The 17,228-nt window shown below is 31.8% G+C and overlaps 1 protein-coding gene across 1 annotated transcript in view; it reads right to left on the bottom strand.

The window, feature by feature from the left end:
* LOC130444138 (uncharacterized) overlaps positions 1–14,524 on the bottom strand; it is a 132,728-nt gene extending 118,204 nt beyond the window's left edge. Inside the window, exon 1 of the mRNA XM_056779174.1 lies at positions 14,410–14,524. The gene's annotated coding sequence lies outside the window, so the exon portion shown is untranslated. The remainder of the gene's footprint in view (positions 1–14,409) is intronic.
* Between the last annotated feature and the right edge of the window lie 2,704 nt (positions 14,525–17,228).

Here is a 17,228-nt window from a genome sequence, read left to right as displayed (position 1 = left end):
TCTGGATGGTGTAAATTTACAAACAAAATTGTGGATTTGATTGGATTAGAAAATTTGTTTTTCATCACATTTTCTTGCTATAAGTATCCTACCGGCACGCCTTTGGCACACTATTTTCAGTGTTTGTGAATTGATAACAATAGGCTAAGCCCATATATTGACCCCAGCCCGGGTGGTAATACCTGCACTTGATAAAAAAAAATTTACAATGAAATCAATGCCAAACTATAAAAGTGGCTTGATTATTCATTGGGTCATTCTGTGGTCCCTTTGCAAACATTATGAGATTTTATTAGTCTATACATTTCTGAAATAAACTATAGACAAAAATCCTTAATAGTTGTCGACAATTGTAATTGATAAATGATATAAGTATAAAGTTATGTAGAATGTAAACAACTAATATTTTTTGTTACAAATAAATATTAAACTAAAAAGTCAAGGTAATTGAAACGATAAATGGCTTTTTTTGCTACCTTTGTCAAAATCAATCATTTTTTATTATGGTTCAATTGCAGAAGTTACGAATAACTATTTTTTATGATAAAAAGGACACTATTGGTTGGTGATAAGATAAATATACTCAATTTCAATATTAATCCACGCCAAAAATCCTTCTAAGTACAATCATTTAGTGTATGATAGAGTATTGAAGCCAACTGGTGGGTTCTTGATTTCGGAAGTTTCATTCATTCATTGCAGGCATCCAACACATGACAACGATTTAAATTCTATTTATCATTAAATATTGAGACGGTCTTTAACCTATGCGATAATAAAATGACGAATAATTCTTATCGACCTTGATTCTTTTATGCTTCTAAGTCAACACCGATCTTTTTCAATAACAATCTTATTTTAACTTGAACAAGAGTAACCTCAAGGTTACATATTTAACAGATTCTATCCATACGCGCGACATGTGTGAAAGTATTTGTTCATTTTTAAATCGAAAATATAAACAGAAACGAAGGCACCTGCAATAAAATTTAGAATTTTAACGAAAATATTTAGCTTCTCTTAAAACAGGAAATTACTCAAAAAGAGTTGAAAAATTTAATTTAAATAGTTTTTGTTTACGGTGAGAACACGTTTTCCGTAAAATTTGTAAATAAAAAATTTTTAAATTGCATTTGTAGAATTGGTCACTGTCACAAAAACTAAACAAGAAATTCATTTCCTCTTAGTAAAATCCTAAAGCTAATAGTATTAGCTTCGAATTGATATAAGGTTTAATTGAATCAAATGTTATCCTGACCCACCACTATCAGTTAGCCATCAATAGTCAATCAATCCACATCTTCGTTAACAACAAACATGAGTTCTATCCAAAAATGGACACAACAAGTAATAAAGCTGCTCAAGCGGTTACCTTATTGCAACAAGGCCAAACTGGACAGTGCGCTGAACATGAGTTAGTCTACTGTTTCCAAAGTTTACCCTGGTTACCAAGAGACTGGTAATTTTCATCGAAAATGCGCTTTCAGAAGAAAAAGATGCGCACCCGGGAGAGATGACCGATTCATGATCAGCACACTACTGAGACATCGGGCCTTCACTTGTGTTTAAGTCCAATGAGAGCTCAGAGAACCGCGTGGAGTAGCTGTACATTCAGAAGAACACTTAAAACAGCTATCATTGAGCCAAAAAATTTAGCTACTGGCCATAAATCCACCCCAGCGCATCGAGCAGCCTACCTACGATTTACCAGATAACACGTGAATTGGATTGACCATCAATGGAGCTACGTTATATGCTCAGATGAAACCAAAGTGTGTCTATGAGTTTACTAAAGATGTGGAGAAAGATTAGTAAATATTGAATAAAAGAAAGCGTGGCTTTTGAAGGAGATTCCTGGACGATTTGAACGAGCTTTTCAGTGGGAGCAAAAAGAGATTTGATTCTTATTCTGACGGTACAGCAGGAGAATTAATGACGAACCGATAAATAGAAGACATTTTAGGGGATCTCGTTTCATCGGTGAAAACTTTCATAGGATAAAGTTAAGAGACAAGTTCGGGCTTGAAATCCTACACCAGAAACTTGTTATTAGGGCCAAGGGAGCGAACACTAAACGTTAATAGGTTTTTAAATAAATTTTCATTGTATAAGATTTTTTTTCATTTGAGATTTTCTCTTTATAAAAAAATAACTAAATAGCAACTTAGACCACTCATTATAAAGCTAAGACTTTAGTCGATTTATTCCTCAAGGGGTCAACGGAAATATTTTTCTCGTTATACTGAGTGTTCGAGAACTTTAGAATATTCATATATATGCAACAGCTGCGATTGTATTCAAACTACCAAGAATTCTTCGAGCAATATTTTAGATTTAGATTTTAGATGCCATTTTACAAAGTTATTATCATAATTTAACAGTCAAGCAATTTTTGACGCAATTAAATTCTTGATTCGCTGCGATTTTATCCAAGAGCGTTTTCCAAATTTCATATATTTTGAATTTCGTTTGGTAATTATTCTGATTTAATTCGCGTTGTTGCAACGATTAAATACACGCCAATGGTGGACTAACAATGAACAGAAACACTTTTATCGACACCTTGTTTATTGACCTCGTCTTCTTCACATTCTGCTTTAATGTTATATAACAAAATAAATAGGGATGGAAGATGATTGATTGAGAGTAGAAATAGCTTTTTAGATTGGATCATATATCGCAGAATTTTATTTACAAGAAGTATCGTTATACCAACCAATATAATAACCATATTTGTTCATATTTCAAGGTATTAAATTCCCAATAGATATCAACAAACACGTGGCAGATATTGGTCGCAAAGAAACTGCGAGACGTAAGGTACGGTGTAGAGTTTCTACTAAAAATGGAACATTGCAATGTAACTTGATAAGATAAAATATGTAAAAGATCAAATTTAAAATCACATTATTCCTGCTTTCAAACCATTTCATGTAGAAAAACCGCTTTTATGACTTTAAGTTTTGGAACGCAAAAATATCAAAAATTTTCTTTGGTAACAATGTAGTAATTTTGAAGATATGAAAGTCGATATGAGTCAGTTGAAGACGGGATGTGTTCCTCGACCTACAAAGCAGTTGAAAATTTATAATAATAATAATAAAATAATAATGTTCGTTTGAACCAGTCAATCCCGAGTATCAAGAAGAATCCCTAAAGGATCACGAAAAGTTCTACAAAAATCTACACTTTCCATAGCGGTCCAGGTGAATTCTTAGGGATCTTAGCAAATTTCCATCGTGAGATTTTTACATTAAAGGACAAGTTTTGGAAAGATGGTTGGAATATAGTAGCAGAGAGTTCAGAGATGGTTGGAATCTAGTAGCAGAGAGTTCAGAGATGGTTGGAATCTAGTAGCAGAGAGTTCAGCAAAGTTAGGGAGATTTTGAAAGTGGAGGAGTACAGTCTGGATTCAAGAAACAATTAACAAATTGAGAGCTTAGTGAAAAACTTGCCTTTTAATGTTTCACTAAGAATCGTTTAGAAAACGGAGCTCATGTATTGTAGTTTCCAATGTACACTATAGTTAATTCAAAAATTTGACGTAGTAATGAATCTTAAATGCACAGATTAGTATGAATTATTTTCAACCAGTTTTAAACCACTAAAACGTTCAAAAATCACGAGGACAGTTAAATTTAGATATATAAACTTAATTTTTTCTACTAACTTACTAGAAAACGTCTTCTAAGTCAAATTATGACCATTTTCATCCCGTTTGGGTTAACGTCCACATCATGCGGATTTTAATCCCATAGAATATCAAGAAATTGGCTGATTATTCTTAGATTTACTCTTAGACTCAACTTGACTAGACTTAACCAGAAACATAATTTACAATATCTGTCGGCGTGTTGGGACATGTATTTCGATTGAAATAGGATCAGGCAGAGAAGCAAAAAAATGCCAATAATGAAGAGGGAGGCTTTGGTTAAAGCGACTCCCGCAAAACAGTCAGTTTACGAAAATTCGTCATATGTAAGCAACATTCTAAAGAAACATAATGTAGCCAAGAAAATCGGTACCCAAATATTCTGAAACTGAAATCAAAACTTCATTGACGAGTTTTCACCCGCAAAAGGTTTGGGAAGCATTATCGACAAGTCATATTTTACTTTTGATTGGTGTGTCACGGCGAATATTATTGTCAGAAATGTATTTCAAAAGACACAAAAAAGTTCACTCGAATGTATTCTGTAAACGCCAAAATATATGATAAAGAGTGTGTTAGACCTAGATTAATGCAGTTGATCAAGAAAAATTATCCTGAAGGAAATTTTATGTTTTGGCATCCGATCATTATGTAGCGGACGTTGTGGTGTTTTTGAGTTAATATTCCATTTATTGAGAAATCTAGGAATATTCCTAATGGACCTCAGCTGAGACCAATTGAACGTTTTTGGCAAAATTTAAAACAAAACATATATTTTGAAGGTTGGGAATAAACTATACATGAAGAATTTTGAATACGCCAGATTCATAATTTAATGCAACATTTAAAAAACAGGAATTAGGAAATCCAGCTGACTGGGTGCAAATAATTAAAAACAAACAGTTTGTACGGATTTCCCACACCCATATCATTAAAATAAATTGTTTTCAACGAGGAAGTACAGACGCTTATCAAGACAATCCGCAAGTTCTGCACTAATTCTTCTAAAGTCATTCTTTATTATTCCACGTACTTTATGAATAAAGTATAATCTGCCCATTCGCCAAATTTATAAAGTAATCTCCCAAATGCTTTTCTCTATCAAAGATTGATGATTTTTGGTAATTATTGTTGATAACCGTTTTATTGGATTTCTATTTGTTTGTTTTCAATATTTACACGCAATTGAAAATGATAAATGTAGTGTCTGTAGATTAATCAAATAATATGCAACTGTTTAAATTGAATAAAGCTCATGCTGATTGCCAGTCTCATTTATTAAAAACATTTTTTCTGCTGATTAATGTCTTAGTAATATCCAGTTACCAACTATTATTCACATTGCCCGGCTGTGCAAACTTCCGTTGTTGCATATCTGAATCATTTTGATTCATTTCGTGAATAAATCTAGTGTGTACACGGCAATTATATCATTTAACGTTGAAAAGTTTAGCGTATTGTTTAAAAATTTTTTGTTTGACCATATGAAGATGAATTACTGCGACTTTATAAGCTCTCATTGAGATTGTATTAAAAAATTAGATGACAGTTTATGACTTTCATTTTGAAATAAGACCAGCTCTAAGACTATTAGACTTTATTACATTTTACCTACTTTAGTCGGAGGTTTGATAGCCTAAAGTTAATGTAAAAGCTCAAAACTCTGTTATAAACTTGCATTATCATCAACATTTATATGGAAAAGCAGGAAATTTGGTTTTGAAATATAGACAATAATCTTAGGGTTGTCGTAGCTAAGTAAGTAAAAATTTTATAAAAAAGAGAGACATAAAGGACCCGTGATTTTGTCCATATAAATGAGATTTTTATACCATTTTTCATCAATTCTATGTATAAAGTGTGAATGAGGAAAATCTATAATCAACAAAATAGACATACGTATCATTTTTTAATTGATATTTTTGCCTTGCATGTCGAGGTTTTTAAAAATTAACAGATCTCTCGTTAATACTATTTTAATGCTAAGTAAACATTTTGTCGTCAAAGAAAAATTCCCTTTGAAGTCTTGGTATCCTTCACGTTTTATCATTTTCCACTCGGTGAAACACAAATTAAATTTTTCTCTTTCGAGCTATTTCTTTTGATATACTACCTAACGTTATTTTTCAGGAAACTGTGTAACGTTTTTCTCTCCGGCTTAAATGGAAATGTTATTTTTCATTATAATACTCATTTTTTCATTTCATTAGCCGAAAATGGGACCAAAGGTATTAAATGAGAGTTCATTTCACAAAATTCTGTTAATTAAATAGAAGCATCAATCGAAACAATAGAATAAATGATGTGAAGAACTTTGGTCCTTCGAGCCGTAGAGAGTGGTGTCACATCTTGATTTGACATGAGTAATATAAAAATTGTCACATTTGCAGATGATATAACACTCCTTTCAAAATAGAGAAAAATGTGGAAAATAAAACGCAATCAAAATTCTTGAACACAAATTTTAGTATTTTAGGCACTAACCAAATGTCAAATTGTAAACCCCATCCGGACGTACAGACTACAGTTCTGATGCTGGGCTGAATCAACTTTGTATCCTCTCAAAAATTTTTAAACTAAGTTTTTAGTAGTATCGTGGTTGCTTCATATTCGAAAAGCAAATGCGCACACATTAAACAGATTCTCAGGAGTATCTTAAATCCTGTAGATAATTCTAGTAACTGGTTTCTTTGCTAAAAAACTTCTTTTCTGGGGTTTAGGTCCTACAACAGATTTATCTGCCACTACTTTAGCAAGTCTGCTATTTCATTTCCCTCCACTACAGTATACAGACATTGCCATTGGACATTATGAAATTGGAGTTAAGAACTCTTATTACTGCTTGGCTTTTGGATAAAATGATAATCTCCTGTTTGCGATAATTCCATTTTAAGTTTAACTAGACACATATTTTTGCTCGAGAAATTTTTTCGTCTGCTATATTGGAACCTCCCTTTTACCATTTGATTTCTGTTCACTCTAGTATAATGTTTTGATTCTATTTGCTTCTACATCCCAACTTTAACGTAATTTTTTGTACAAAGTCTAAATTTTTCGTTGTTTCATCCCAGATTTGATCATTTCAGTTTATCCCTAGTGACTTCTTTTCAATAATATGAAGAGAAGTGAAAGATTTTGAATCACTGCGTTCGTTACGAATATTCTAATGGCCCGATTACACTTATGCAAGCGAGCAAACCATCGAAAGATTGATTCTGGTGTTCATATGAGTTCTAGTAAATAATTATTTCATACCACAGAATATTTTGTATAAGAAGTATCAGAAATCATTACAAATAAGCTTTGTACTTCTATTAAACCAAATTGTTATGCAATAAAACCTAGTTTGAACTCACGCATAAAGAAGATATACACGTGAAACACATTTTATTTTACAAATAAAATTGGAAAGATAATTTATGAAAAATAACATAAAGATAGATTTAGACATAGACCTTTTGTTAAGGGTAAACACATAGAAAAAAATCAATGTGAGTTTTATCAGAACGTCTGGTTGGCCAGCTGATATTCCCTATGCATCTAAAGGTTTTAAAATGTTAAAATCGAGCCGCAAGTGCAGTATCGTTAGTATTTTGTTAAAAATAAGGTACCAGAGGACTAGTAATGGGAATTTATTACATAATTTCTTAACAAATTCGATAATTCCAGTATTTTTGCTATCCTCGTATGCCCTTTTGGGTTCGTATTCATGACTTTTGGTTCAAATCAATCAATACCAGATCCACTCTACCGACGGTGCTTCATTTACGTCGTGATGATGATGGGATCCACATAGACGAAGAACTGTTCTTGTACAAGTTCAATAACAGTTATTTGTAGCACGTTGTTTACCAGTAAATCGCTTCACCGTAACTGATGTTCGCCTCAACTTACAGTGCATGTAAACGTTGTTTCTCCTACTACTTGTAATGATAAATAAATAAGTACACCGTATATTTTGTGAGTGAATGAGGATTCGTTGCAAAAACAGGTTAAAGTTAAATGACCCTTTATCCTTGTAGTGTATAGTGAGGTACACCCATGTCATTATACACGATTATAGTCGATCTGCAGATAAATAAATTTTATGAATGATTAAACCTATTGTTTATAAACAAAGACCGCGTGCGTTCGGATAATCTGCTTAAAATATTCTTATTTAAGAGACGAATCGGATTATTTAAATACGCTATAACATTCTAAAAATAATATATGTAAAACAGATTATTTAAACTAAAAAACATGAGGAGGAAATTTGACGTTTACTAATTTATTCAAACTAGAGATGCTACAATATACTTAATCTATTCTAATTTGAAGGAATGCAATAATATACCAGTTTTGGTATTCTTAGTGAACCCGCAGTTTTATAATTTCCTGTAAAAAATAATACAGCAACGGGATGTCATTCCAGTTCAAGTTAACAACCCCCAAAAACATCCAAGCCAGCAGGTATAAGGATTAAAGATTGGTAAGTTTGATAAGCCACACACTAAAAGTGTTTCATAACATCATATACGCTGATTTAGTCGGAACGTACTTCGGTTTTAGAAAGCAACATGAGTAGAACACACACACAACGAGTTCGACAAGGATGTATCCTGTCTCAATCGTTGTTTAACCTACATTCCGACAAAGTCTTCAAAAAGGTTTAAATGAAAAACAATTAAGGGTCAAAATCAACGGTGAATAAATTAACACCATTTACTATGCTGAAGATATCGATGTTTTGTGCGATGATTTCCTGGGTCTTAAAATCTGGATTCTGTTAATGCAGTCGGACAAGAAAAAGAACTGATTATATATATTGCTAAGACAAAGTTTATGGTCTTCAACCACCAGCCATATCTCAACTAGTCACATAGAATAGGTAAATAGAAAGAACGTTGAGAGGGTATCCAATTTTAAATACCTAGATGGTATATCACCAAACGACTGGACCACAATATGAAAATTAAATGCAGGATTGATTGGCTCCATGCAAGTTTCCAGAGATCACGGTTTTGGAATGATAATTTGTGATGAAAACTGAGACGTAGTATAATTAAATGTTATATTTGGTCTAGGCTGTTGGACACTGAAAGTATTTGAAATTTGGTCACATGAAACATGGTAAGTTTTGACAACAGTTGAATACTGAAAACTGTCATACCTCGTTCATGTACGTTAATATATTCTATAATGATCTTTTTCTTCTTTCTTTCATGGAATGCCTGATTTTTCTTAGAAAATTTTGCTTCATCTTCAACTGCAAGTTGTGGAACATTCGGGAAGGGACAGTCATACTTAACATCGAACAATTGTTTACATTAAGTTTCCCATTGTGATAGCCAGCGACAGGACTTGACAAGGCATAATAATAAAGAAGTAATAAGAAATCGTTCCCTTAGAAACTTTCTGGTGAAAGAAGTCCGCTGATTATTTCAAAGAAGTCGTCCCATTATTCGTTTTAAATAAAATGTTGCATTTGGTATCGACAGTGACGGTTCGCATTCTTGTATTTAATGTAATAATTATTGATATATATAAAAAAAGGTTTAGACTATTTTAATTTGATTTTGGGAATCATTTTGCGATTTTTACGATCAATTTTAGTGTTTAATTATTATTAACTATCCAATATATAGTGTTGTAGATTTAAAGCAATTTAAAGCAAAAGTGATAACCTACAGTTATATATTGGATACATCAATTAAAATATGGTAGCGAATAATTTGAGTTAAATTTGGAGTCAATTATCTTATTTAACCCTTTTCCATTTCCTTTCTTCATGACTTAAGTGAGTTGATAGAAAAACAAGTTTTGTAAAATTTGTAAAGATTTAATAATCTATGTAGACAGATTATTTTGGTTTTTTTTTAGTTTTATAGTATTTTGTGCTTCCTCAGGTGAGAATAGAAGAAGAAGAAGAAGAAACTTGACATTGAATGTGGCTGCTGAAACTTGAAATTACGCGTGTGTTGTATAATTCCGTTTTGTTCGTAAAAAAAGAAGACAAATTTCCAAAATATTGAGCTTTCTCGATTCAGTAGTTAATATGGAAGTTCTAAAATTATGCCGTAATAAAATGAACACAACCGTAATTTATTCAGATTAACTTATATAGGTCATATTAAAAGACATTTGTCATTTGATTCGTCATTTCAGACACTCTAAACAGCACCTCTAGTGATAATTTGAAACGGATTGTCAGACACATTAATGACTAATTAATGTTGATAGCAGAGTAGTGTTTATTAATTCATGGGACCTATTAAAGAAATATTACATATTCTAATCAACAATTATTATATATATTTTTTTAATAACGGTCAACATTTTTCACGATCTAGAATTAATGGAGTCGTTACATCTCCTGCCCTATATCAGATTTCATCCCGTGTTTGAAACGGTTGGACCTGGAGCGTAAATTAATTAAACTAGGCGGAAATTGGATGATATATGATCCCTTTCGGTTGTTATTAAAGAAAATTGTTTCAAAACGGATAATGATTGCGTTCATAACAATTATTAAATGTTCGAATGATGAAATGCGGTGATTTATTCTCAAATCTAAACTTAAGAAAGCTCGAGATGATTGAGGTGTCAAAACAGGTATTGAAATTTTTTAAATATATATTTACCAGATAAATATTCATTGTTAATTAATAAGAATATCCTTTCGACTTTCTGTACCTCCTAAAGATACGAGGGTGGGTCAAATATAAAACACAATTTAGCTATAAATAAAATTTTATTATCAAGTTATAAAGCTGAGGTTTTTTTAGTTAGCACGAAGGATTTGTGCTCAAAATACAGAATTTTTGGCACCCATCTCGCTGATACTTTGAAAATTTGGGTTTACCAAGCCAAGCCTATTTTTTCAATACTACGATACCCAATTCTTCAGCCATGTGGTACGTGTGTGACATGTAGATGTTCAGTTCTCTAATGATATGATTCACGTAATCCAAAATATACACATATGTAGAAACCATTAATTCTTTTTATATCCGCTCCTTTGATTATCTTTGTTTCATCAACTCGGAAGATAGTGAAAAGTTTAATTTTTTAATGTTCTGTAATGGTCTTGGGTAATTGTATATTCAGCCAGTTCTATTCTTCACCGGTTTTTGCTCTTAGTTGAACCTATATATTCCTAATATGTGATCCTAGGTTCTTTAACAGGATATAATAAGCCTGATGTTGACTACTCCAAAGTCTATAAAACAAGACTTTGGCAAGAAAGATTCCGAGGAGGAGAAACTGCAGCTCTTGAAAAATTCGATGAAATTTCTCATATAATCGAGATAAACGGAACTCAACGTCGAGCAAAAAATAATTTTAAAGTTTTTACGTGATAATGGATATAAAAAAAATAACATCGGAAAATTGAATGGACCGAGTTTCCATTTGAGAATTCCTACTGAAACAAATAATTACTTGTCATGAGAAGTGGATCACGTACGACAATAATGTGTGAAAAAGATCGTGGATGAACCCCGAAGAAGCTTCAAATATAATTGCAAGTGCTTTAATAAAGATGATTGTTAATATTTGGTGGAATTAAAAAATAATTGTTCATGATGAGCTGCTGAGACCCGACTAAAATATCATTTTTATACAATAATTGAAGGTAATTAAAAAAAAATACGATAGAACGATAGTAAAGGTATTTTCGTGTGTAAAATATTCAAATTAGTGCTGAGCTGACTTTGAGAGAAATTTGTGGAAAGCCATTTAGGTTTTATAGTGACGAATATACAGAGATCGGCATAGTTCAGGCAACAAATTTGTATTAACAGAAAAAATGCAACGTCAAAATGAATTTATTCAAAGAAATTATGGAAGAAATTCGAAAAAGGGTTAGTGCAAGTGTTCAAATTAATAACCACCTCGATCAATACACTTACGGCTACGTTTCTCAACGGAGAGACATGTCGAGCTGTCCGCGAAAAGTTTTAATTGCAGCTCGGAGGTCGGGAAGGGTGCGTGGTTCTCTTGCAAAAACGCGGTTCTTGATAAATCCCACAGGAACAAATGACAGGGTTTTAGGTCACATGACTGTGCAGGCCACTCAAGGAATCCTCGTTTGTCTATCCATTGGATCGTTATTCATTTGCCCAAATAAAATTTCTTTTTTCAGATAATTTTGGCCCGTCATGTGACTGTTAAAAACGTATGAGTCCCCCAACTTGGATATCTGCCCACACAAATACGGGCAGGTTTAATTCTTGAGGATTCTGGATGTTTCAGTACACGCAGTTATGCCGATTGACCGAACTATTCGGCTACAAAATACCTATTTTCATTCGATTTACATTTATAATAATGGGCTTTCCAGAGAGTCTATTTCGAAAGATAATCTGATTAACACTACAAGTTTTTTTAATTCAAAAGATATAATCAAAAGTGATCTTTTTTTTCCTAGAAATTTAACGGTAAACGAAATTTGTTTTGTTTGGAACTCATTACGTAATCGGAAGATGACAAAACTAGTTACAAGAGTTATTTTCGGATTCAAAAAATATATTATTCATCTGAATATATGAATATTATATTTTTTATAAAGCTGAGAAATCAGTGGCGGAACTGTAGCAATTGGATACAACCTAACATTTCAGTCGTATAATATAACTTTTTTCTTATATGTATAGACCTTTCTATCTAAAATGCGCGGGTATCTATATAGTATCTATAAAAACGATTGTGGTGAAGAAAAATTCATTGTATCATCGTAAAGCAACAAAATATGCCGTCTGGTTCATGTCATCAGCTCATTTAAGATCAAAGTTTTCTACCTTAACTTAATACTGCAGTAATCGTGAGGGTTAAGTTTGATATTTGGACATGAGTTTTGGAATTTTCGAAATAACCCCAAAGCAACAAAATATACCGCTTAGTTTGTCGCGAGCGGCTGAAGCAACAAAATTAATTATCAATTGATAAATAAGCAACAAATTATGAGTGGAGTCTTGAACATGCCTTCCAAAAATCCCCCCGCAGTTGACAACAAACAAGCTGTGAAAAATCTTGGAGGGTCTAAATCATGTTACGTCGACGACAACATAAATAGCTACTTCAAACGATGAAGAAAACTTATGGAAGTTATTAATCAGAATAAATCTAATATGACGGGTGAATAAAATCCATCTGTATTCTAAAACTGTAGTGATATTTATCAAAAATTAGTAATATATTTTGATCCCCAATTAATAATATACTTATGTCGAAATGGCGGTACGAAAAGATTTTAGATATTTTAAAAGCATGTAGTTACAAAGTTTCCAGACAAATAATTACCTTAACAATGAAAATAGTTTTTGTTTACAGTACTTCAACTAAGGAGTTGGTGGGTGTGTGGCCTTCGACATTGTCAGTTCCAGACCATTAACTAAATGGATTTTGAGACAATTGCTTACTTCTTATAACCGACAACTGAATTGATTGATTATAGTGTCTATGGTAAATAATACAAACGAATTTCTCACAAGATATTTATTGTTCTACGAATTGTTTATTCAGTATATTGATTTTAATTTTGCCTTTGTCCGGAATTGAAATAATCAATGTAGTAGAGCGTTGCTGTATACAGAAAACATTCAGTTTGAAATTAAGAGTGAAAGAGACAATCACATCCGTTTGTGTTTGTCACGTGATTTTGACATATGACGTGATGTTAAGGTTATTTCTCTTTGTTTGTTTGTTTATGGTGGTCTTTTGACTTTGTTTGTTTGTTTATGGTGGTCTTTTGACTTTGCCCGTTTTCTCTTCGTTATTTTCCATAATATCGTCCAAAAATATCGGATTAAAAACAAAGGAAACACAAAGCAGTACACACGTTAAAATTAATAACAAATTTTTTAGGTTAACGGCAGAAACGACAGTTTATGAATAGGGTGTGTAGAATTTACTACGAACGGCAAACGTCATCTGTTAACAGCAAGTGCAAACAGAATGTCAAGTTAATGAATCGGCCTTTATAGTGATAGATTCAATATGTTTTGAAAATAATTTGATTTGACGTTCGAATAAAGTTACTACACATATAAAACCAACGAATTACCACTAATATTACTGATGAATTTATTTTCTTTGTTTATTCATAGGGAACAATTGTATATTTATATCATTTCATGAAATAACCACCAAATACTCCGGACATGAATCCATTTGAAAATTAGTAGCTTTTTATTAAAGTTTACGACAATACAGCAATAAATAAAGTAGGAACCTAAATTCAGTAGTAAAATTTTTCAATCCCGAGGTGAACGGCTCTATTTATATATTAAAAACATAAAGTACTTCAGACAAACACCATTCATGTTAAATTAAAATTGTACTAAGGGTTTTTTTGAATATTTTCTTATGTATCAACAGACTTTTATTGTATTATTCATTCATAATAAAACTGAAAAGAAATAAAAGTTTAAATTAATCTTGTATTATTTTTTTATCATTCATAATATACTGCATCTTGATCTGGTAACTTAACCTCAGTGACCCGATCGCTGCCCAACGATGCACGTAGTATTGTGTATGGTAGTATTATTAATAAACGAAGGCAACGACACTATTCATTCACGTTGGTACCAGATTTCGCTACATCTCTCACTCACCCTCCCTCCTAACAGCGAGGGTAGTTACTCTAAATAAAGAGAGATGAAAACACAAGAAAAAAAAAGTAGAAAACCGGCTACGGAAATGTTTGCACATGATTAAGTTACAACCGATTACTTAAAGTAGCTCTAATTTTTTCTTTAAATTGTTTCACTTACCTTTATATTCAGCTCTGAGGAATAATTTATGAAAAATCTATTAATTTTTCGAGATACAAACACATTCACTAAAGCTCGAGCACTACCCTTTCATATCATACTATGAGCGTACACTGTCAGGTTTGGATGGTGTTAGGTCTTTTTGCCCCTCCTAAAACAGCTGCTTTCTTAATAATAAACAGTCGGCGTAAGCTACAGTGACATCTTCTAGTCGAAAGCCACACTTGAAATATTGAGTCACATTTCTATAAAGATTTCTATAAAATTATTGCAGAAATTTGTTTTCAACAGTGCTTAGTTCTGATCTTTATAATATAGATAGCAAGAGTTAAGCCAATAAATATATTTTTAAATAGGTTAGTTATGTATAATAATCTAATAATTCACGAAATTAATATATAATACTTATGACAAACATTTTGTTCTATATCTTGCTGCATCACTTTGAACTTCGTCATTTGAAGTATTCAAAATATTTCGTATTCTGTACGTTTATTAATATAAATTAATTTGTCAATATATTTACTTTCAGCTATCTAATAATGACAAAATACAAGATTCGAATCTAGTTTTGGTACAGAAGTTATGAACCCTGTACTGAGTCTTAGTTATATCGATTTTATATTTATATCAATTAGAAATACCTTTCATCTCTATTCCGGTAGAAACTACAACCGTGCAAGGCTATAATTTCATATTACATAAATATTTCAAAACCCATTTAACTATTATGAACTATAACGTCCATTTTCATTACATGAAAATCATACAAAATGAAGCTTTAGGAAATAGTGAAGGGGGATTTTAATGAAATCTAATTTTGATCAAATAACAATATTCAAAAAAAATTTTTGTTACTTGGAATAATTGGGTTTACCGATAGGTATGGAGAGGAGTGCGTATCCAAATTTAAGGGACGCCCTGAAGTCTCCATTTTGATCTTTACATGAGTTACATCGTTGTCAAGGTCTGTTATAAAATTGTAGGGCAGATGGGTCAAAATGATCAGATTTCCATAAAAATTTTGTTAGAATAGTTATTTCGTCATTAAAATAAATGAAACCAACATTTAATGTTTCTAATTTTAAGTTGAAAAGGTGATTATACGCCAACGGGCAATTTGGTGTCATAATAAACACATCGGGATAGTGAAAAGTGAAACTAACGGTGTATTTTAAATAAATTATTGTATTGAGTATAGTGTTAGTGAATAATTAGTGTATAAATTCCGTAAGACAAACCGTGTGTATTAATATACATTACATGAAAATTATACAAAATGAAGCTTTAGGAAGTAGTGAAGGGGGATTTTAATGAAATCTAATTTTGATCAAATAACAATATTCAAAAAAAATTTTTGTTACATGGAATAATTGGGTTTACCGATAGGTATGGAGAGGAGAATAAACTTAGACGAGTGCGTATGCAAATTTAAGGGACGTCCTGAAGTCTCCATTTTGATCTTTACATGAGTAACATCGTTGTCAAGGTCTGTTATAAAATTGTAGCGCAGATGGGTCAAAATGATCAGATTTCCATAAAAATTTTGTTAGAATAGTTATTTCGTCATTAAAATAAATGAAACCAACATTTAATGTTTCTAATTTTAAGTTGAAAAGGTGATTATATGCCAACGGGCAATTTGGTGTCATAATAAACACATCGGGATAGTGAAAAGTGAAACTAACGGTGTATTTTAAATAAATTATTGTATTGAGTATAGTGTTAGTGAATAATTAGTGTATAAATAAATTCCGTAAGACAAACCGTGTGTATTAATATACATTACATGAAAATTATACAAAATGAAGCTTTAGGAAGTAGTGAAGGGGGATTTTAATGAAATCTAATTTTGATCAAATAACAATATTCAAAAAAAATTTTTGTTACATGGAATAATTGGGTTTACCGATAGGTATGGAGAGGAGAATAAACTTAGACGAGTGCGTATGCAAATTTAAGGGACGTCCTGAAGTCTCCATTTTGATCTTTACATGAGTAACATCGTTGTCAAGGTCTGTTATAAAATTGTAGCGCAGATGGGTCAAAATGATCAGATTTCCATAAAAATTTTGTTAGAATAGTTATTTCGTCATTAAAATAAATGAAACCAACATTTAATGTTTCTAATTTTAAGTTGAAAAGGTGATTATACGCCAACGGGCAATTTGGTGTCATAATAAACACATCGGGATAGTGAAAAGTGAAACTAACGGTGTATTTTAAATAAATTATTGTATTGAGTATAGTGTTAGTGAATAATTAGTGTATAGATAAATTCCGTCAAACAAACCGTGTGTATTAATATACAGTTTTGTTATTTGATGTTTAAGTAAATGATAAAAACATTACATATCAGAATCTAGAATCTTCGTCACTCAAGAACAGCGATATTGATTATTAGCTTCGTTTCGCAAAACGGAAAATTCCAAAATTATGTCCTCACGTTGGTGTAAATATTGGACAACCATAATAGAAAAAAAAATGATCGATAATTAGTGAATTACCAGCGATTAACGAATGTTTGCACTTGTTACGTGAAACTACCCATTATTAAATTATGTGGGAGCAGCACATAACGAGGAACAGTTATTGGCCCTATTCCACACTCTACAAACGTAAGGGTCAAAGACTCTATTAGAAATCAATGGTAATGTCCACAAGTTTTAATTTACGAGTAATCTGATATGTTTTATTAATTACCATATATGTGGTCCAAACAAGGAAAGCTGATTCGTCGGATAACGTGGTTGTATAAAGAAAATTGATTTATAACGAAAATATTTTGTTGAATGCTATTCTACAGAGGATGTCTCATA

The sequence above is a fragment of the Diorhabda sublineata genome, chromosome 5 (assembly GCF_026230105.1).
Source record: "Diorhabda sublineata isolate icDioSubl1.1 chromosome 5, icDioSubl1.1, whole genome shotgun sequence".
NCBI classification, from domain to species: domain Eukaryota; kingdom Metazoa; phylum Arthropoda; class Insecta; order Coleoptera; family Chrysomelidae; genus Diorhabda; species Diorhabda sublineata.
This window is presented reverse-complemented; position numbering and strand designations above follow the sequence as displayed.